Raw genomic sequence first — 23,241 nt, 5'->3', positions numbered from 1 at the left:
TGTGCAAACGTGAAGTAGATCTATCCAGGCTTCCAATAAACCAGCAACTAATATTATTTTCGTGCTACTTTTTTTCTCTTTTTTTTATATTTACAACATTTTCACCCTAGATAATTTAAGCGACCAAGCCGACGATATAATTTATCAGTGAATCGTTCACTTACAATTAGCATTTCGTGATGATGTAATTTTGGGCATTCACAATCATTTTTGGTCAAAGATGAAATTTCTACCTATAGGTAACGAATCCTCGTAAGTGTAATTGTTATTAATTGGAACGAATTTGGAGAATACTGAGTAATACTAAATGCTAGAATTTGGCTGCTGTAATGAAATACCACCGCATCCGAAATGAGTGTCATATAATTATGTACATGTCACATTTTCAGTGGAAATTGTGGTAAACGGTTCAATTAAAAAACTATCTTGCGTGATGCAATTAAATGCGAGTTACCAATTCGTACAGAATTTAGGAATTGCATCATTCTTCTGGTTCCAACATTCAAGTATCAAAATCCCCGAAAGGAGCAAAGGTTTCTCGATTGATGCCGTTCTGACAAAAGTAGATTTATCGTATCTCACGCTGTGTATCTTCGGTATTTCGTTGATAGTTGATAATTATAACGCGCGTGTCGTAGGTTTGTAATGGAAAAGATATCTTCTTTTTTTGTGAGTAAGTAAAAAATATCTTTTTAGTCAAAGAGCTGCCGCGAATTCTGTCTGAACGATCATCCCAGTTCAATACCTATCTAGCGAGCACATGTCTCGTTTCGGGGAATTTCGGTGTTTGTTTGTGCGGAAGCAATGACCTCAAGAAGTCACTGGGATTTGCTGCACGATTCAGCGGCCAAGCGTTAACGTAAAAAATCATTCGAGAGATATCAGAAATAATTCCGATTTCATATTTTTAAGAGAATATCTGTTCGTTGCTGTTCGCCAATGACGAAGGATGAAATTGAGAATCAAAAGTGTGGTCGTAAATTAAATTCAGGGTGTGAAGTAAGTTATTGTGATATTTAGGTATTGTAAACCATATTTAGTCTTTCTTGCAGTCTTGTATAATAGGCACGCTCCTATCTGGAGCCAACTGTGTCCTTTGGGAATAATGTGTTGACAACTAGTGTCTAATTGTTTCCCTGTTGCCGTATGCCTTTGATTCGAAATTATAATCACTGACATTAAGTCCAGAGACAATTTTTAGTGTAGAAATGTGTTTAATCGTTTTAATTATGGATAATTATGAATTTTGATGGACTGGGGGATAATTGTTTTATATATATGGTATATTTTTATTTTCAAGCAGATGAAAAACGTCGCGAAACCCAACGTCCAAAAAGGCACGTGTTATATATCAGTCGAGGTAATGTAGTGCCAGCAGACAGGAAAACAGTCAATTTTTGTTGGAAAAAATAATATCTACGTTTCCGGATTTTCAATCGTGATGCAATAATTTTTGGGGAGGAGAGTATGTGTTAAAATATTAATTGAGAGACACATAAAAAAACCGTTTCCGAAGGTATATATTTTTATACTTTTAATGGGAATTTTGTTTTTTATGCCTTCGGACATTTTCCAGCAAATCAATTAGTAGCTCAACCGAATTGTTTTAGTGCAGCAGATGCTTTCAACTATCCCTTTTGGTCTTTGTGGTATTTGCCTACTCGTCTGGGTACTCGAGCATCTTGACGATTACATTAATACTTGAGAATCTGCGTGGGTATTCGTAGATATTTCCTCGGGTACATTTGGCTGCTCCTATCTGGAGCCAATTCTGTCCTTTAGGCATAATTTTTTGGCAATTGGTGTCTAATTGTTTCCCTGTTGTCGATTGAAGAGTGAATTGACTCGGGGAAGCTTTACGTCGTCATTCGGCGGCCCAGCTGGATGGACCCGCCCCCGGGAGAAAGTGGAATGATTGTTGTAATAAAAGACAATGAGGGTGCGTTGGGGAAAGCGCCATATTTCATCCACGGTCCATTATGGGTGGAGCGCTCCGCTGAGACCATGGGAGAGAGACTACGCGGAGACAATGTGACTCAATATCTTTTGGATACATTTTTTTTCTGCCAGGTCATGTTTATGAATGATGTGACGTAGCAGAAGTCGATGAACCATCGAAAGCTTTTCGTAATCTGTGTGAGGTAGTTTTGTTTGTTGTTTTTCTACCGATTTTCAATATTGTTTCAATTCATCAGATGCTACACATGGGGCATGTTTCTCTATTAAAGCGAGGCTTGGACGTTGAAAGCAGTGGAGAAGTCAAGAGTGGAAGCATTCGATATATGGTGCTACCGAAAAACGATGAAGATAAAAATAGATTGACCGTGTAAGTAATGAGGAAGAGCAAAGAAGAATGGGAGAAAAGAGGTCTTTTAAACACTTCAAGCAGAAGACGGGACAACTTACTTGTCCACGTTATGAGACGCGATGGCCTGATGAAAACAACCGTGGAAGGGAAGAAGGGAAAGGGACGGCCTCGAATAGGTTACATAGGACAGGTTATAGATGATGAAGAAGAGAAGAAATAAGTCACTATAAAAAGATTAGCGGATAGGAGAGAGAAATGGAGAGCTGCGTCAAACCAATCTTAGGATTGTTGACTCATGATGATGGCAATATTATGATCATAGCAGTCTCTGAAGTAATTCTAATGGAGGATAATCGGATTTAGTGATGCTGTCCCAATAATTTTTCTGTAGTAAAAAGGAGCTTCGGAGAAATAAATGTCATTAACTTAGACATCTCCTTTCGGCTGATTGATGCTCGGCATACTGTACTCAATACAGGGGGTGGGCTAAAGAGGTCCTTCTAATATTCGTTTGGACTTCTATCTCCTAAGAAGCTCTGTGGGAAGATGCTACTCCGTGGAGGTTGCCTCTTTAATTGTTCCCGATTTTTGCTACGTCAGTTCAATATTCGGACAATAGTTCATTGCAAATTTTTCGATGAACTCCATCCAGTCCCGTGAAACGTTTTTATTTTATATTAATCATTTACCGAAAGCACTATTTTATTACCCTGGTGTTTTAATTTTATGTGGATTTTCCTGTAAATTTTTTGCCGATAGAATTAAGAAATAGAACCTTGAAGTTTCATCCCTGAAATCGCCCGTGTCACTTAATGAAAAAGGTAGGTAAATACATATATTGTTACTGCTTTGAGCGGAGGTCGGTTTTTATGGTGGATATTTTTTAAACATAAAAAACTGAATTCTTTCACCGCACAGTTGAACTATATATCTCTCGAATTTTATCGAATACGTCTGGTCTTGTGTGGGTTTTATATCTGTCGCTATTTTTTAGCGAGGCATTTATTTCAAAACCTAAGTTCTGATTTTAGAGAAGCGTATCGTAAATACCATCTGTGAACTTAACTCCTGTTGCGAAACTCCCCACCTTTGTCTTACCAGCGAATAAAGAATTACGAAACCTATGGGTGTAAGGCTATTGTTGAGTTAAGGTATTTAGTCTGCGTTGGTTAAGTAATCGTTATGAGACATCATGGTGGCCCAGTAGGTAGTGTCTGGTTTAAGATCGGTGCGTTGTTAGTTCAAATGAAGACTTCGGACACCCCAAAATAGAAAACTTGGTGGTTCAGGAAAAGGTACGGGTCCTTAAACCCTTAATTAGTGCTATTAAACATCTGTGGAATAGTCTGGGGTGAGCTCTACCCTCGCCTATCTACACCATCAATGGGGTTGAATTCCCGAGTGAGTGCATAGCTGTCATTGCAGATTACAAACTAAATGCCTGTTTATACGGTGCATTAACACGCACGAGTTAATGAGTAATTGCATGAACGATTTTGGTGGACCGTAACGGAACATGTACGAATGCATGAAACAAATCAGAACAGCTATTTTCTGTTAATGCATTCGCACAAGCTGGGTGGTGAAATGGTGCATTTTCGTGTTCATTCACGCGTTCAAATCTCGTACGGGTTAATGCACCGTGTACTATGGTGAGCTGCGCACTGCATTCGTGTCCCGAGAGCTGTGGCTTGAATGTAAACATTATCTCGTTCGGGTTAATGCACCGTGTACTATAATTGGCTGCGTACTGGAGTTTTATCCTGAAAACTGTGGCTTCAAGCACGGAAGTAGTCCAATCTTCCGCCGGGTGTAGACCCTTGATTCAATGACCCGAGGAGAGTGCTCACCCTGCGTTGTATTGGTAGTTTAATTTTGGACTGCTCGTATTTCCTCAGGGTTTTTCTCTCACCAGTTCCTTTCTTTCATCCAGTTTCTCAGTAATCCAGCTCCTGTTATTCTTATTACTGTCAATGTATTAACTATTGGTAACCCTCTCCTGTAAACAAGGAGAGTTATGCCTCGTTCAGATTACGATTATTCCAGCAATCGTTGGAATTATTGTGCATTCACACAGCGATGGTTAAAACCTGTGCTGCCCTCTAGTGCTGACTTATAAAATGAACGAGAAATTGATGGGTAGCAAAGCTGTTGAGGTATGCAGGGTCAAGATATTACTGTGCTCAACGTGTATTTAATGAATAATTTTTCTTCCGCCCATATTATTCCTTGCTTGGACAAATTCACGGAAAAAATAGAGCGAAGGGAGCTTCACGAACTTTTCGTCTTTCTCTTGTCGCCTCCTTTTCCGGTCCCTCAGCGCCTAAAGTTTTTTTTTGTAAAGTGGCAAGCACCTAAAGTTTTACTTCGTAAAGTGGCAACGTTCGGAACTACGGTAACTATTGTCAGGACATGCATTCACACTGCTAGTTCGGTCAATTATCGTTGGGACGATCGCTCGGACAATAGTTATTATTAATCGAGGTATTATACACCACTATTGTTGGTAAGTTGTTAGTGAGAGTGATTTGTCTCGTGAACGGCAATAAACATTGAATTATCTGGCCTGAGAAAAGCTTCATTTTGTCCGGAAATGGAACGATCAAGCTCGAATTCTTTCAATTTGAGGCAATTGTTTCTCGTGGCAATTAATATGGACCTCAATGGAGTTAACATTATTTCGATCGAAGTTTAGTGAAAATTTAAATGTTATGTTAGGACATGCTTCTAAAATGAAGTGAAAAATTACGTTTTGAGATACCAAATGACCTGTAAGCACATCGTGAGACATGTTGAACCAGCCAGGAAGACCTTTGTGAACTTCCATGGGATGAATTTTCGAACGACCATGGTTTCGTCGAACAGTCGATCAAGAGAACTATTTATTGTACGTATCCATTAAATTTCATTACCAAGGAGGATGAAGTTGACTGTTCAACGGAACCATGGTCTTGTAGTAAATCATCCTGTGGAAGGTTATAATTTTTTCTTGTTGGTTCAACATGAATTATAGATTCCACAAATTTACGCTAGATACTATCTTAATTCTTAAAAGTTAAAGTGGTGGAATTTTCCCATGCTGCAAAGGTAAAAAACATGAGAATTTCTCTAGCAATGATTGCTATTCACGACCCGGATTTGTACAAATTTTAACTATCTACATTTGAAAATTTTGTTGTGAAATTTGCATTGTCTGCCTTTTGCAGCAACAGATTATTTGTTGCTCTTTTCCACGCATGGATGTTATCGAATCCGCGCTCTAAGAATTATCGTAGTGTAGGGAGGCCGTGGAACCTAGGAGATTCAAATCTGTCTTATGCCTTCAGCTTTTTAAAGCTGGTGTTGTTGAGCACTCAGCTGTGTAACTGGGAAAAGCGAGAATATATATGTACTTTCGATTCCCGGAACCTTTCGCGAGTGTATGAGCGTTTTTTATCAACCAGCTACCTCTCGAGTTGGGTCAGTGATCTTTTTATGAGCTTCTCACCAACGTTCTTTTTTTTCGCGGGCATATTGCAAAAGACTTCGAGTTTTGGTCGCCGTCCAAAGTTGTCTGGCGCATTGCTACGTGAAGAACTTTTCCCTCGGCTATTGTTCAGTTGAGGCACTTGGCATTCCACTCGGTGGAGTCATGGTCACTGAGAGGCGATCTTGAAATCATACCAGCCGCTTTGGTAGAGTGAAAATATTCGTACATCCAGTGATTTTGCATTGAAAATGTCTATCTGGCTGTATGCGTCATCGTTAAAGTAACATATTGCTTTGTATAGATTCAGAAAGAATTCTCAGTTTCCGACGTTTCGAAGAACGACTCGTTTTTCATCCACGGGGGATTTTCATTCCGAAGAGGATTTTCTGTATTTTTATTCGGAAAATCCCCTTGAGGATGAAGAATAAGTAATTCTTCGAAACGTCAGAGGATATGCAGCCAATTACCCGGTTGTGAACCCGAGAAACACCTGATTTCTGCACCTGGTTCGCCGGGGAAATCTAAGACCTCGCATGCCGTTCACATATAGAGTTCTTCCAGGTTTATAGTGTGTACTGTATAGTATTAATGATGATATTGGAAATATAAATTAAAAGTTTATCATTTCCTACTGATTAGGTGGACAAAAATATAGACGAGAAACTAATTAAAACGCCTGGGCGTCATCATCGGGCACGCTAAAAACTTCGTTGGGGTGTTTGATGATTTAAGAGTGAGGTGACCTTGAAGGGAGAGTGACAGACCCTATAATGGACATTTTTAATTGGATTGAGGGCCGTCAAATCCAGTCTAAACTCTAATTCCCCTTACGATTTCTCAAATGAAGCGAAACTTTGACCTCGGGGGGCCTAATGATCAGTTGTTTCGCGATAAAAGTATAGCTTTGCTCTTTATGTTGAATGGATATATATTATCTTTCGTGTAGTCGCCTTGTGAATTATTTTTTATTTTTATCCAGTCGACAACTTATTTTCCCGTAGTGTTTCCTGTTTGTGTGCTCTTGTAATACGCGTCAATTTGACCAAATTTATCTGTCTACACCTATCGCCATAACATATATTTCATAACATATAACATAAATGATAACATTCCTTTACCTTATTTGGGGTCTACACTTATCAGTAGTGATACTCAGCCACCAATTTATATTACTTTTATTCAAGAGATAGGTAATATAATATGCATTCGAAGTTTATCTGAAGATTAATTACGACCGAAGTTTTCTGTATTCAATAAATATTTTCTTAATATAATGGCTTCAATTGGAGTAGGTGTGCGTATGATGAATGTTCACTTATCTTCTTATATCCACTATATGGCTTACTCATTTTGACGTATGTAAATCAAGGCTTGTGCGTCAAAAGTCGATTCTCAGCATGTCATTAGTACCTTAAAATGTGCACTTATTTGGTTTCGAAATCACGGGGTGTATGATAGCAACTTAAGTTCCATAAAATATACTGAATTTGCCGTCCGCACGTCATCATACTGTATGCCAAAATGAATTTACCTCTAGAGGGCAAAGTTTTAGTTACAAATCGTTGTAACTGGAATAGTGTTTTTTGATTGTGATGTAATGTATATGTACCGCCGTTGCTGATACTCGATATGAGAATGCAGTTTAAGATTGCAACTCCATTTCTTACTCCTAATAATGTAACAAATGTGTACGATTCCACTGAAATATTTATTTACAAACCCGAGTTTCTCACTATGCTTACGCTTTGGAGTCAAATCTCGGGTGGGTTAATTAATACGTATTTCTGTTGGATCCTTTCAAATTCTTTTTCACTCTTTGTTGTTGTATTGTTTCCATTTATTCTTACCGGAGAATCTTATCTTCGATCCCAGTTCTCTAAGTTGCCTTAGAGTAGCCTCTTTCTCATCATACCCGAAACGTTTCTTAATGTTTGCAGTGGCAATATGTAAGTTCTCACCAAGTATGCATCACTCTATATGCCTCATATTACTATTGTGCAATACAGAGCCGATAAAATACTTGAGAAAAGATGACTGAGTTGCCAATTTCTCCAATCCAATTTCTCATTGCCTTTCGATATCCTCTTTTCGATGAGAGGGCGTTTTTCAGTGTTTTCAATCAGCGGCGGATATGAGAGTCTTGAAGTTCATGGCAGGAGGTCTCCCCCAATCCGGGGAAATTTTATGTAATGTTCATCATTATTGCCAATAAAAAATGCTGTTTTCGATGTCTAAAGAAGTTTTGTGTTTACTAAGAACTGATTTCCATCTTTTATTTAGTATTTTAGCTGCCCTATAGTGATGTATTGCAGTATTTAGAGCGAAGCATACTTAATGAGAACTTACATGTGGTCTGAACAAACCTATTTACGCGTATGTGAGGTATTTTTAATGAAAATTATGTATGTCATGCATTGCTCATAAGTGAAACCTGTACCCCTGAGAAATACTCCTGAGGCAGCTCGTAGGATGTTGGGTAAGTGTACGTTGATGAATCCAAGTTGGGTACGTGGGATACGCTTGTATTACTTAGGCGTTAAGGTTTCCTAGTTTTCATCAGTCGCTTTCCCCTCGTAAAGTAGCCAAACTTGCTGATTTAACTACCGATCATCATTGCAGTCTGCTGGCATTATCTCTGCTAATACGGCCTTCTATGGCAATTCACTGCTATTCATTATGTCCCCCATTCACCGTCGTTATCAACTGTGAGTTTCCCCCCCTCCTACGACTTCCTCCCTGCGGCAGTGTGACGCGAGCTATTTCATTGTCTATTGCTTTGACATGTGTACGTTCATCTCGTTATCCTTATGTTCCTGTGCGCTTTGTGTCAACTTCCTGTTGAGTTGGTGTCCGAGATTAGAGTCACAACGCGACAGGGTTCAGTCACCTTTTGATTATATATCACCGAAGTTATAAATGGAAAGTAGTAGCTTTGTAACGTCTTCAGCGAAACGTGGTTATTAAGGAAAAATTGGGCATCGCGTCGGTGAAAACATCTTTTGTACGATATAAAATTTTACGTGACAAATAACTTTTTATGCATAAATTCAAAGTGTTTATTTCTTAACGGCGCGGCGTTATTCCCCAATATAACGATTGGATCAATTTCTTACAGAGTGTAAGATTGTTACTGTTGTCTTAAAAAGACTTGTGCCTGGGATTTTAGTCTGGACCTTTGACTTTATTTAACCTTAGTTTAATGTGTAGTGATGTCAGTATTTGGTGGTACTTAAATAATAATCTTCTTATAATTATCATCAATTTGTGGATGAAACTAAAAGTTTGAATTGAATGATAAGTATAAGGTATTTGCATCCACAAAATCTGTCAACATTCTAATGGTGCCTCTGGAAGAAGTGTTGATTCCGATGGATTTTATTTTGATGTTGGGAATCTATTGCTGCTGTGCAGAGAAAGGCCCTGGCAAACATCAAAAGAGGGAATAAATTTCAGGATTTTCTTTCGCAAAAGTTATTTAACAGTAATACAAACAGTGAAACTTTTGTATGACGGGGTTGAAGGATCAAGGATTTCAATGATAATTTTGATAAATCCAGAATATAATTTCTCACTTTCGATAATTAGATCGAAAGTAAGATTTCTTTTTGTTAGAAATATTAGGAATTTATCATATGTACTATTGATCAAGTAACTACCAATGCGTTGAAATGTTATATTTTTCGCGGAAAACCTAGTAGATAGTTAATTTTAATGAGGAGAATGTTTTCTTTTTCGTAACTCTTCATTGCAGTTATACTTGGTTAACTCTAGGTTTTTAGGTATATTTTGGAATATCCTCAAGTGTATCGTGTAAATCATAAAGCATAGGAAGTAATTAAGGATACTATTCCCTTTGTCATAGGTAGAGAACCTAAATGATATTGTCATTTGATATCGATGACTCTAGTCAGGTATATCCTTCAGAATTATCTTCGAACTTCCAATAATTTTTTAATTGAATTTCTTTAGAAGAAGGTAGATGCTAGCATCCTCAATTCTCTGTGCTCTATACTTTCAAACGGATGGTATAAAATAGGAATAGTTTTTGACGTTCATGACTAAAAATTTTTTTCCCAGCACAACTGGTTAGTCTAAGCTACGTAAGGACTTGGAAGACATTAAGCCAATGCCAGACCGTTTGCGTTCGTTCCTGCTCTCAAATCACCTTCAGTCATCGCATACTTTCCATTTTATTTTCGGTTATTCCTTCTGTTAACTCCCAAGGACATTTTTGTCATCAGCTTGGGAACCGAAGTTAAATTAAGACGGCTTCATCTTGGGGACCAATTAGGGTGCCGATCAAATCACCGCTGCTCTACAACGTGCTGTGATTAATCACATCCGAGGGCTTCCACCTGTTATTATACTGGAAACTGATGTTCTTTCATGAGAATCCATTTGTAATCCTCGAGGATGAACTCAAGCCATTCCAGCATCTTTTACTTGATTTGCTCGCGAAACAACTGTTGTTGTGTTGTGGCCTTTTAATCAAGCAGTCTGCTAGGCAATTTTAATATGTTTAGAGTTTATCTCTTTTGATTTGAGGGAGTTACGTCATCTTATCTATGCTTATCGTAGACATGCCTGCTGTAGCGCATTGTGGCCTTGTATTTTTTGTTTAATTTACAGGTTTATAATTTTTATTCCAATTATCGCGACACCTCTCGATTCAAAATCCTCGGAAAGAAATCCCCTTTTGCCCTGAACGTGTGAGAATTCAATCGCCTTCGGCTTAGTCTGGTTTTGAGTACTACTCTATGATATTAATATCAATATTCGGGTCGTGTAACTGTTTGAGTTAGTGATGCAAATGATAAACAAAGATATCGTGCTGCCCACTAATTTTAATTAACTCTTCACAACTCGTGTTTTGATTGCTGTACAATCATAATCAGGTATTATGCCATACGCGTGTTTAGATTGCTTCACAAATGATTGTAAAGCAATCGATACATGTGTTGTGAACGGTTAAATATAATTTGTGGGCAGTACGATATCTTTTTATATCATTAGATATGTTGTTACACTATATCTCTTCGGAAAAAGTTCACTTTAGTTATGCAAAATTATTGCTATTTACTTATTGGCCGTATATGTGATTAGTTGTGAATTATGGAATAGAGCTTTACCCAAGCTTACCGTGTTTTTATTCCTCGATCCGATATACCGTCGATGAGCTATCACAAATAATTAAACATCGGCTCTATGGCAAAAAGAAGTATTTTTTTACACCGCATTCTTCAGGAATACATACTTGCTCTAATTTTACTGATTGAAACTAGCTTGTGCTACGAAACTGGTGCATACACTATGTAGAAAAGTTTATGTAATTACTCAATGGAGAATTGACTACAACTACTTGGATGGAAACTTCAGAAGGTAAATTTTTATCATAAATTGAATGATGAAGGAAAATTTTCACCAGAGAAATCGTTCATATTTATTTTGAAAATAAATTGAAATTTGTATCAAATTTAAGATTTTATTCACTGGGTTTTCCCCCATCACATTGTTATAGACACTAATCATGTTTTAGTACACTTATTTGTGTAATGCGAAGATGTCTTATATCATTTTTACATCAAGGTTAATGCTGTAAATATATTTTTACGCTGTAAAAATCTGTAAATGTTATTCGTCGAACTGTTCTATTAAAAAGACTTTGGACCTTTTATAGTGTCACCTGAGATTCAAGTTTTCTCTGATATGATTGAAATTTCGGGGCACGAGTCCACATGGTTTTGAATTTTCAAGTTTTGATGAAAAGTATGAAAAGGTTAAGAAAGGAGTACGTTTGGTAATTGAAATAAGTTTCGTGAAAAATAGTCAAGTCCAAATATGGTAAAACATAATGTCGAAAATTTAGGTAAAGCACAACATAACGCTATTCATTCCCTCTGATTTTATCTCCAATTTTTAGCTACTATTTGGACATAATGGGATGTTGCCGAAAATATCCACCTAAGAAGGTCGTGTTCAGCACTTCTATTAAATGCTCACTGAAACTTGCTCGGTAATTCTTCAATGAGCGTCGTGGTCATTGATTTTCTGTTGTAAAAGTAAGAAATTCCGTCGCAAATTACAGGTGATTGGAAGTGAAGAAATTAGCCAATCACAGTTTCTATATAAGGGTAAGGGCTGAAACATTGAATATTCTGCCTCAGGATTGTGCTTCTTACGCTTTTTTTTTAGCAAGTGCAACGCAATTATACGTTCATTAGGGTATCATCTCCGTTTTACGACAGTGCTAGATCGTATTCAGTCTTTAGCTCTTCATGCGTCCTCTGAATTTTCTTGCTTAAGATTTCTTATAATAATCCCTTCCATTCGTTCTCACGTGAGATTCAAGAATGCGCAATACTTTGTCTACAATGGGACGTAAGACGGATGCCGTTAGATGTAATGCGGAGAAATTTGCTGTACTCAATTGGGAGTTGAAAGGCGAAAGAAAAAAAATAGGAGCTCACGGAGAAAAGGCGGAAACAGTTGAGTTCCGATGACATGGCTCGCAATCGAGACTTGTGTTGTCATTGCGTTTTTTAATGATGCGGTTGTTTTCCGAGATTTTTTTTTCAAATTTATTTTTCCGGATCTCTCCATGACATTTTTTATGCTCTCTACATCTGCGCATACTTTTTCAGTGTTTTAAAGCAGATTGAGCGACATGAGGAACAAGTATGGTCAAAGTAAATGCTCGAAATATCGACATTTATTAGTATTTTTAGGTGCTCATTAACGTCAAGCCCTTGATCCGTTTTAGTGTAATTATTCATTAAATAGAGGTCTTCAATTGATGGACACTCCGATATTCATGAATTTACTTTAATGCACCATATATTGACCGTAGTGTTTATTTTTTCTGAAAATTTGGATGTGGTTGATGGCCTTACCTACCACCCACTTTCGATTTTGAGAGACAGTGTGGTGACCCCAGCCCTGCTTCAAACGTACTCTGATTGCCTGTACTTTTGGGATGGTCTAGGCCACTTTTCTCATGGGTTGTAGATTAAGTCTTACGTCCATTGTGAAATGAAATTTTGGCTCCCTTACGGCTTACGTATTACAGCTTATTATACAACAACGCCTCATTGTGGACCAGGCATAAGTTATTTTAAGTGACGGAAGTGAAGGAATTTTTCTGGAAAACCTGTCTTTCCATATACCCCTCCGGGTGTCAAATCCGCTTTCTCCACCTGTCAAGTCCTCTGTCTTGTTGTGGCTCCTTCATGATCTTAGGTTTTAGTCTTTTCAATAGTTTAATTAAAAGGAATTCCGTGTTCGTTATCGAGGGAAGAGTTGACTGTGGCAATTTTTTTTCAAAGCATATTTTAAGTTAGCGTAAAATATGGGCCTCATCCATGGAAATTAGAATCCAGTCCACCTCAATGAGATATTTGAGAACTGTTAATCATCTTTACGGTGCCCTCGATTTGAACACAATTCCATGTTTTGCATATTTTTTGTCTTTCTTGATTTATTTATTCAATTATTTGAGTGTACCGCTCAAATATCTTGTATTACTTATTTATAAAAAATATCCCCTAAAAAGAACATATTTTTGTTTTAGTTAGCTCTCATAATTTGAAAGTGCATCCTGTTGGCAGCAAAACATTGCCTGATATTTATTTATTGTAAAACTTTCATGATTTTATCGGTGGCGATTCTCTCAATCATGTGGTATTAACAAGAGTTAAGCTTTTCACTCCCATAACCCTGACTCCCGCAACTGAAGGACTCAAAGTAAATAGTACTCAGTATTGCACTTTCTTGCTTCTCTGCTAATTGTAAAGTTAGTTTTTTTGTGTCTTTATACCACCACGAAGTGCTCTTTGAATACCCTTAAGAAGTGCAAGATTAAGCTGTCTTGCTGCCGAAAACCGTTACGGCTTTTTTGTTACATGAAGACTTCCAAATGAAAAATCTGAGGATAGTGAACCGGTGGCCACTTAAGAACTTAATATTTTTAAAGTCCTAGAGATGAATCTATCAGTGGAGAGCCGCTGTCTAAAATTTTATTTAGCACAAATTGGATTAAATTAAATCGTCAAAATTCGAGAAAGTATATTTACTTTGAATGCTGAACAGGAGATTGGGTTTATCTATAAGAAGGATTTTAGAGGGGAGAGTGAACACATTTAGCTAAGAAATCTTTCGGTAGCATTTTAAAATCATATTGTATGATGCATAGGATCCATGAGTTGTGTTCTTCAGCAATCTCCAATTAAGACCCGTTTTGCTTGACTATATGTAGAAGCTAAATTTACCATGTGTTTATTCACTTCATCCCTCAAACTTCTGCCGTATTTGATTTATACATTCCTGTAGATTATAGGCTATAAACAATATTTTAATGTATTTTAACACCTCTTAAGATACTCCTGAATCCGGGTCCCAATACACACCATATCTGTACCTCCCTCGAAAAATTTATTCGATTCTAATCTTGATTTAATGGGTAATTTTAGAAGTACACATTTCATTAATTTGAATGGTTATTAGAGGAAATTTTACTAAATCTACTTAAATAGTATTCTGATTAAGAATGCCCCAGTTTACTCTAGCGTTCATTGTATGGGCTGTGGAAAAATCCCTCGGCACACTGTGGTATGCCCATAGCGAAACCTACAATGTCTAATCGTTTACCGCTGCAGAGGCTGCTTAGTTACTTTTCGGTTACAATTTTTCGCAGATAAGCGTTTAAATCTGCACCATATGAATTCTTTTTAAAATTCAATTCATAACTGTTTTCATTTACTAACGGCTGTTTTTGTTCAAGTTCAATTGCGGGAGCGAAGCCCACAGTATTTATAAAGGCACGTAGCCAATGAATAGACTCCTGTCCCAAGTCTGTGGGATCCATTTGAAGATCTTTCTTGAGTCTCACTCAAAAGATATTCGAAGTGTTTTGTGATTTTAGTCTCTCAAAAGAAGTTTCTTTGCCCAAATATAATGGATGCAAAATGAATAAATTCTGGAGAACGAAGAAAAAAATAAGCCTTTGGGTTTTAAAGTAACTCGTCTATCTTGATGGTCCTCCAAAGGAATCCTTGAAGATTCATTTGAATATCAGATTTGTTTACATTGTGGAAGATTTTTGCCCTTTTTCCGCTCGTTGTTTACCCAAGCAATTATGAGAGTATGAATCAGGAAGCAACGTCTGATGACAGCCATTAGGCGTTGACCGATAGGCGATGAATGAGCGCAAGGTGGATTTTTGCGGCCGTCGAGAACACAACGGGGTTTTTGAAAAGCCTCTCAATGTTTTGACGCCTGCTTGGCATAAGTTGTGGCGAGAATGGGCACAAATGTAAAGTGTGAGCGAACTCTTCAACTCAGCCAAAGACAGATGCTTATGAGGAAATTAAGGAGCAACACTTAAGAGCGACTCTTCCTAAAACTAGGACGCGTCTATCTCAGCACAAGGAATTGTTTCCGTTCAGGCTACAAAGTATCCATAACCCAATTATTTCCGGAATATGACTTTTGCCTCAGAGACCGTCTACACAATAAGGATTTTAGCGAAAAATTTCGCCCTGCTTTGGTTAAATATTTCCCTTACATGCTATCGCAAAAATCACTATCAATAGCTACTCCGTTGGTGAACACAAGTATTAATGTTGCGACATGGCTAATGTTCAAGGAGAAAGGGGTAAATAGAAGTGAAATAAAAGGTACCGAAATGCGTCCGCTAATTTATTACTGATACAGTGATTTGTATAAAAAGATGAATTGAGAGTAGATTCCAAGACAAGTGTATCATCTAATTTCGGCGGTCTGCGAATAGCTTATGCATTAGGTGATCATGACAGAAGCCGATTGACCTATTTACTCACTTCCACGGTGTTTTGTTCCAATCGCAACTGCTTACGGCTTTATGTTTTTAAATGGGTATGTTGTTTGGATGGATATGCGATTTGTTTACATGCTGTCATAAGGGAACTACCAACCGCAAACGCAACTCCGAACTCGTTTTCCGCTTCCCCTTTCTCGAGTTTGACCTCTCAGTGTATCCCTGGTCTGAAAACGTAAAGCACGGTGCGACTAAAAAAATAAATCTGTTCATATCCCAATCGGAAATAAGGAATTTCCTATGCTTTAGCCGTTGGGTTCACTTCAGAGGGGCAGCCACGGAGGTAAACACACTTGACAACCTGATTTCCGACCCGACGAGGTATCGCTTCCCGAACAGGAATGTTGACTTAAGTTTCAACCCTTCCATTTGGGGTATGACCTTCCGGTGGGTTTACGGCGTAATGTGTCTCGGTGCGTCGAATGTGAGGAAACATTTGCGAAGGCTTAGACGGTCGGTACAGTCTTGGTCGCTTCAGAAATGAGGCGGCCTTACTAAGGACAGAAACGTCAAGGGAATGGAAGAGGAAGAGAGTGATTAGCGCGGTAGCTCGGAAGAGAAAGTTTAAACTTATTCATTGGTTTTCATTTTTCGAAGTGACGGCGATATTATTAGGTGAAGTGGAAGGTTCTCGGTATGGTTTCACAATCTTTGATTGAGAGGACTTTTGTAATCTCTTGAGGGAGACAAGCGGACAAGAAAATGCGTTTGTTATGACTTTATGTTTCTTTTTTTGTACTTTTTTTTTCATTCATCTGACCTTTCACCCGTCATAGGGAGTCATTGTAATGCGAACGGGAAATTTCTCTTTCTCCGATTGGTTTCGGCGTGTCATGACTTTCACGTGTGACCTGTTATGTTATACACTTTACCTCAAGCGTGTATTCATTAGCGAAGGAACGCTTCCAGTTGTGTTCAAGGAAGGCTGGTCGAAAATGCCTGGGTGAACTTTCACGGAATGACTGTCGTGTGGAACTTGGTTCAATTTCGCACAAAGACGTCTAGGACTCCGTGAAATGAAAATTGACTGTTTTTGTGCATTTTTTTAATATGAATAACTTTCGCTCATTTGTTATTTTCTCTGTTTCAGTTGTAATTGATACGCCAATTGGTAAAAACCATCTTTGTGATTAGTATCATTATCGGAAAATTTCATGGTGAAAACCACATTCATTTTTATGCCAGCATTTTATACTATAATTAAGAATGAACTTGCTCGTGATCTAGCGTTTTCATATGTTAAATTTGATGGTAACTCTTGTGAATTATCGTAAATATTTGTTTACATATATCTTTCTGACCAATATTTTCAGTGAAATGTTAATCTCATTTGAAATTGTCCCTAGCTTGAAGTTTTTGACCCCCCCCCCTAATTTATACTTTTGTGGTTGGTCAATAGTAGAATAAATAATTAATATTTATTATCGATTCCGAAGGTATTTCGTTGAGGAATCGTTAACGTGATGACTAAATTACACTTACTTCATGACTTTCAGGTGCTCTTATTCTTCAGTGTAAAAATGCACATTTTTGAGTAGTCCTACTTTTGCTGAAACATTAACTACTCAGAACAAGCTATCAGGTTTTGAGTTCCTGTCCTTTTTTATTTCCTTTTTAGAATTCATGATTTTCACCACCATTCACCCGAGTACGGCTGGTAAAATCGTCTTCTACACAGGACATGACAGGAAGAATTTCCACCAAAAAACGCGTCCATGACGCCGAAAGACAGTCACCTTGCCGTTCATTTTCCTCTTGAACGCTGGCTAAATACTGCAAGCAAAGTTCGAATACGTGAGAGGCTGAGCTGTGAGAAAAGACAATTCAGTTACGTTACAGTTAAGAGTTACATAAAATATACAGTTTTGGAGGTATCACAGAAATGCGAGACAATTAGCGAAAGATCTATGAAAGAGGGATGATTGTCAGGCAAGAAGCCAACAGGCGTGAGGGATTACTATGAGGCACAACGCAGCCTACATTCGGCATATGAGTTACACGTAAACAGTTCACTCTATCACCATCGCGCTGCAAACATTTTTCGCCGGTAGTTGGCGTCTTCCGGGCTGGAATCGCGAATACGACCACAATCAACTGATCTTAAGAAGGTTTTTTTTTGTTACAGTATACAGTGTTATTTAATAGTGTCAATACTTATTGCGTGGAATGTGTTGATACCTAAAGTGATGTAAGAAAATAAAATTTTGAAACCTGGTGATAATTTCTGTCAGTACCTCACCCAAGAGCACGCCCAAAAAATGTTACTTTCCTCAAACAATTTCGTCCCATTTAAGAATTCGAAGGATATTTATATACTTATTGCAGCAGCGAAAAATCAGTCAGAACAGTGATAAAATTTTTTTCGTGGAGGGAGTACGATAAGAATACACCTTCGAAAACTATTGTGAAAAAGGATCATTATCGTTACTGGTAAAAATTGGATGATAAGCCGCGGTCATTAGGTTTAAGGATTTCAAAGTTCAATGTGCCCCAAAAATGAAATCGCTGTGATACATTTTTGAAGTATCATTATTTTGTAAAAAAAGCATAGCTATGGCTTATGATAATATGCTGGTTTTGAAGCACATATCTTATGTCTATTAAGTAGGAAAACCAGTTTGTAACCTTTATTTGACAGTGTTATATGAAAAATAAGTGACGACTTCTTTCGATAAGACAGTTTCTGTATCTGTTTGAAGGAGTAAGGCTCTCTTAAGTGAACTCTGTGTAACCTGATTCCTGAAACCTGTTGGTTTACGATATGTTAATGAATAATTTTGTCCTTGCTTTTATCAGAGTGCTTAAAACCTAATTTTTTCAATAAGCCTTATGTGGAATGTATGGTCATTGGTCACTGCGGATCTTGATTGACATGTAACCTCAGAATGAATAAAACCTTAGTGGTTGGTGTTGTTGATACAGGTTTCCCATAGCTTTTGAGTATGGAAAATTCTTAATAATATTCAGAAATAATTCTATGGATTATATTAATTATGATATAAAATCGACTTTGTTGTTGCGGAATTATACCTATCAATGTTTTAAGTGCGCCTCGTAATATTTCTCACTATTATTTTTTGGTACCCTCCGCGAAAGAGACATTGAAGACGTCCTATGACCTGGTGAAGTTGAAGATTTAGATTCTCAGATTTTCTATCGTGTACTTTCATGTTTATGGAACGACATTCAAAATATTTTCGTAACAGGCTTCTTCAAGAGCTTATGTTATTTGTCTGGAAAATTCTGCTTTAAATTGATGAAAAGTTCATTCCATAAACATTGGTATACACGACAGAAAACAGTTGAGAGCTGCGGAATGTATTTGATCACGTAGCAAAGCTTTCAGCCCTAAAATCATGCTATAATTTGTTTATGGAGGAAAAAATCATTATATGAAAAGCACTTCGCTCCTTTATTCGTTTTAGGCAGTCCCATATACTTATTTAGTCATCTAACTCAGAAATAAGCGCCGTGCTATTTTCCGTGTTAAGCCGGAGTAGTTATGGGATATCACATTTTTTCCACACCATCGTGAGTATATTTTTCGTCGGATGCGAAAATAAGATTGAAAAATGGATAATTTTTCGTTAAAGTGACCTGGAAACGTACGGTACGGTATAATAAACAGAAATTCCGGTGTCGTTGTCTGGCATTTAAAGCCTCACATTTAAATGATGTGCTTAATAAATAAGGAAATAATTTGGCATTGCTATTCAGTGACATTATGAATAGATATCTACGAAGGATCTCATTTATTGAAAACATTGGCGGAAAACTTTTGCCTCTTAATATCTGTCATCGGGTGTTCACGGCATCGGAAGCGTTTCAATCTCTTGGCAAAAGGTCAACGTATTTGGTGCGGACAATAATATACTGGCTGTTGTTATCAATGGCATTTGATTGCTTAACTGCTCGTTGCCGGTGGCAAAACGTTATATTTCTAAGTTGATAGAATTTAAAACCCAATATCTAGAGAACCTGTTGTGGATCCAAGACTTGTTGGAAATGCTCCGGGCTAACATTTTGCAACTAATTCACGCACTCACCAGATAATATTTTATTTTTTTCGAATATGGTTTGCTTTTGAAGAATATTTCAGCTTTTATTATGAGTAGCTATACATTTTTTTATTGATGTTTTAATAGTGCATTCAGGACAATACAGTTTTACAACATAGATACAATTATAATTGAATAAAATTAAATATAATAATATTAATACCACCAGCACTCCAGTATAAGTTGTTTCTAATTCAGGATATGCGGTAAAGTATTGTAACATGGATTTTCATCCATTAGTCTAAATTGCATATAAAATATTTCGTTTTGTGGTCTTTGGTGCATTTAAATATTTCGTTGATTGGGTCAAATTAAGTATGGAGTAAACTTTATTTTTATGCCAGACATAGTCTTATTGTAACCCAAAATTGTTCACGATCAGAAAAATTTCTCGAGGTTCTGAATATCAGCAAAATTCATATCAGCAAATTCCCGCAGTTAAAGGTTTCGGATTCGTAGGAAAAGTTGGTTTTTAGATTTCATTTTGAATACATCTGTGAAAGCTGCGAAAATTCTTTTCAGTATTTATCTTGAATTCGTTTATGCAGTAAAATTAGCGATGAATTATGAATTGAACCAGTCTATGTTTCAGTCATAAGCCTACAATATGCTGTACATGTTCAACATGTACATGAATATTAATCCATAATGCACGTGAAAGAAAGTGCATCGTGTTATATCCACTTGTGGATACATAATTGAGCGCCGTGTGGCTTAGATTAATTGAATTGTGATTCTCATGATTCCTTTGTGCAATCTTGATACCTTTGTGCGAACTAAAATTGAGCTTCTAATGAATTTTAATGAAGAAAATACTTGGCATAAAAGCATCGGAAAGGTCCACTTGCGGCATGCTGTGAAAGCTAGGTGGCCAATGCCTGCTGTGTACTTTGCTGGCCCTAATAAAAGTACGTGTAGTTGAAAATTTTATTTTATTGTTATTTTTCATTTGCCTTCCCGAAAAACTCACATTTACTGTTGTGTGAAGGGATTTCAACACCTACGATGGTTTATCATAAACATCCATGCTCTGGATAGGGGCAACCCACGAGGGAGAACTCGAACCCAGGACCTTCGGTTTGGCAGGCGACTGCTTGAAATTTATTGGCATGCCGTCTTTGATCATTATATTTTTACAGAATGAAAGTAAGCGCTTAATTAGTATATATAGCTCGCGGAAAAATAATTAAAAAGTTCGCGTTTGTAAATATTGCTATTCTTGTAGAATCTGAGTTTTTCCCGGCGTATGCTCTGCAGGAATATTTTTCGGGTTTCCCACCGGGAAACTCGACACCCGGTGGGAAACCCGAGAAATATTCCTGCATTGCTATTCTTAATGACTGATGACAGAGTTTTTTTTAGTATTATCTTAGTAGAGTTCCTTCTGCCAATATACCAATAAGCAGGAATTACTTAAATACCTTAGGTAATATACTGATGGGTAATGAGTCATTTAGAGTTTTTGGACTTGCTAAATAGGCATTTTTTGGCAAATAAGTTAAAATGAGTACAATGACTAATGGGTAAAAATGAGAGAATAAGTAAAAATACAAGATACTTAAGCAAGAATAGTGCAAATAGAAGCAAAATAATGTGCTTTTAATTTGAATGATTAGTATGTATGCGTAAATATTTTAAGTGTTTAAATGTGTATCAAGTATCCATATCTAAGAAGTACTACTAACAAAAAACTACTAACAAAAGACTACTACTACATGCCAGAAATAACCCTTTGCTTTTACTCATGGTCTTTGAGATGGGTATCCATGCAGGCTGGCGAATGAAGGGACTTAAAAGGGGGTGTGGTGAAATAAATCATTACAGAAATAGCCCTGAGCTAATCTCCTTCCCTGTTGGGAGCTTTATGCCTACGGGTAATTGGCGGGAGTCAATTACGACCGGAAACACGTGTTGCGGGCCTTATAAATATTCAACCCACTTTTATGCATTTCAACATGCCTGCTCCCATTTTTCCTGTCTGATAATAAAGCGACTCGCACGTTTTGTGATTTTTTTCGAGAAATTTTTTATCAATTATTATTTAAAAGCCCTCTTAGTTAATTTTAGCAAGTATGATATTGCTAATTATTTTTAATTATATGCTGGCCGTCATGTTTTATCATCGGGGATATACTTCTTTTGAATTCAATGAAAATACTCTGCTTCCCCAAATTTTACCCAATAACACACACCTGATAGTGATTTACATCCTATTCAACGAAACCGATGGAAAGTTGTTAGGAAGACCTTGCATCCCTTGAGCCCGTAATATTTGCTAGCAATATGAACTTCAGGCATTATTTTAGCCCAAAATAAATGCAAATGAGGTTTAAAAAACCTAATGAAGTAGGTACATATATTGATAAATTAAGTAATTAATATAAATAACATGAAATATTGCATTGGAATTACTCTGTTGCATTTACCATAGTTAAAACGTACTATTTGGCCGTAAACAAATTATTCGTAATAAAGCTTAATGGTATGCATTTGAAAAATAGTTTTTCATGTTTGAAATTAATTATTCTGTTATGGTAATTACGCCATAAAATGACTCAATAGCATTACCCTAAACTCTGTCACTGATCATGTCAGTGCTTAACTTCAAATGTAATGTAGAATTTACTTCAACTATCTGTGAGGAAGTACCTCAGAGTTTCGCAAGCATGCTTCATAGGTGAAAAGATTCATGAAAAATTAAGGGATCTTATTGGACGAACACAGAAATGAAATTAATTTGGTAGTAAAAAAAACGAGAGCAAAAACTGCAATACTCGATACCAGATCTGCAGTCGACGATGCATAATAAATAGCCTTGGAATTTTCCATTTACCTTGAATGGAAGGGACGGTGAATTAATATTCTTTTGGATGTCCTCAAACGTGGTAAGACGTATGAGTTAAAGGTGTATTGAAATTTAGACTACTTTTGTTAAGGCTGCAGAGTCTATGTTGCGTTACCAGGAAAAACAACGTAAACATTTAGTGTACCTGATATTTTATATGGTTTATATCGTTTTGGTTTTGTTAATTCGCTCTTTGGGAATCTTATAAAAGCGTGTATACCTATGAAGACACATTTAAAAAATATTATGTTTGTAATAATTGTATAAAAGTTTGTTGTGATATTGATTTTTACAGGTAACACCCACGTGTTTTTCACTACCTCGCAATAATTCGTCAAAGAAATTTCCACTGAGCAATTCTCATTACATCGGGATGTAGGTCTTGACCGTGAGAAATACGTATAGACTCATGATTAAATTGCATTTTAATATATGCGGCAATTAGAGTGATATTCATGAGCAGACCGCGGAATGAACGTGGGAAATCCCTGGTATTGACATCGGCTGGACGTCACGGCCTCACTTCTTTATAGCTTTTTATGTTCATGAATCTTTCACTGCTTTGAGAACATCTACATAAAGCTGTAATACGAATAAAAATTTTATCCTTCGATGCGTCTTTGTTTCCGTATAATTTGGTTTTGAAACATCCCTTCGCAAGAACTCGTGAATGAATAAATTCAGACTTAGCCCCATTTTTTCGTTTTAGCT

The 23,241-nt window shown here is 37.0% G+C and overlaps 2 protein-coding genes across 2 annotated transcripts in view; one reads left to right on the top strand and one right to left on the bottom strand.

The window, feature by feature from the left end:
* Window positions 1-23,241, top strand: part of LOC124153766 (N-acetyltransferase 9-like protein) — a 112,361-nt gene that overhangs the window by 34,684 nt on the left and 54,436 nt on the right. The window lies entirely within an intron of this gene.
* Window positions 1-23,241, bottom strand: part of LOC124153764 (fatty acyl-CoA reductase wat-like) — a 44,878-nt gene that overhangs the window by 19,111 nt on the left and 2,526 nt on the right. The gene's annotated exons all lie outside the window — the stretch shown is intronic.

The sequence above is a fragment of the Ischnura elegans genome, chromosome 2 (genome assembly GCF_921293095.1).
Source record: "Ischnura elegans chromosome 2, ioIscEleg1.1, whole genome shotgun sequence".
NCBI lineage: Eukaryota > Metazoa > Arthropoda > Insecta > Odonata > Coenagrionidae > Ischnura > Ischnura elegans.
This window is presented reverse-complemented; position numbering and strand designations above follow the sequence as displayed.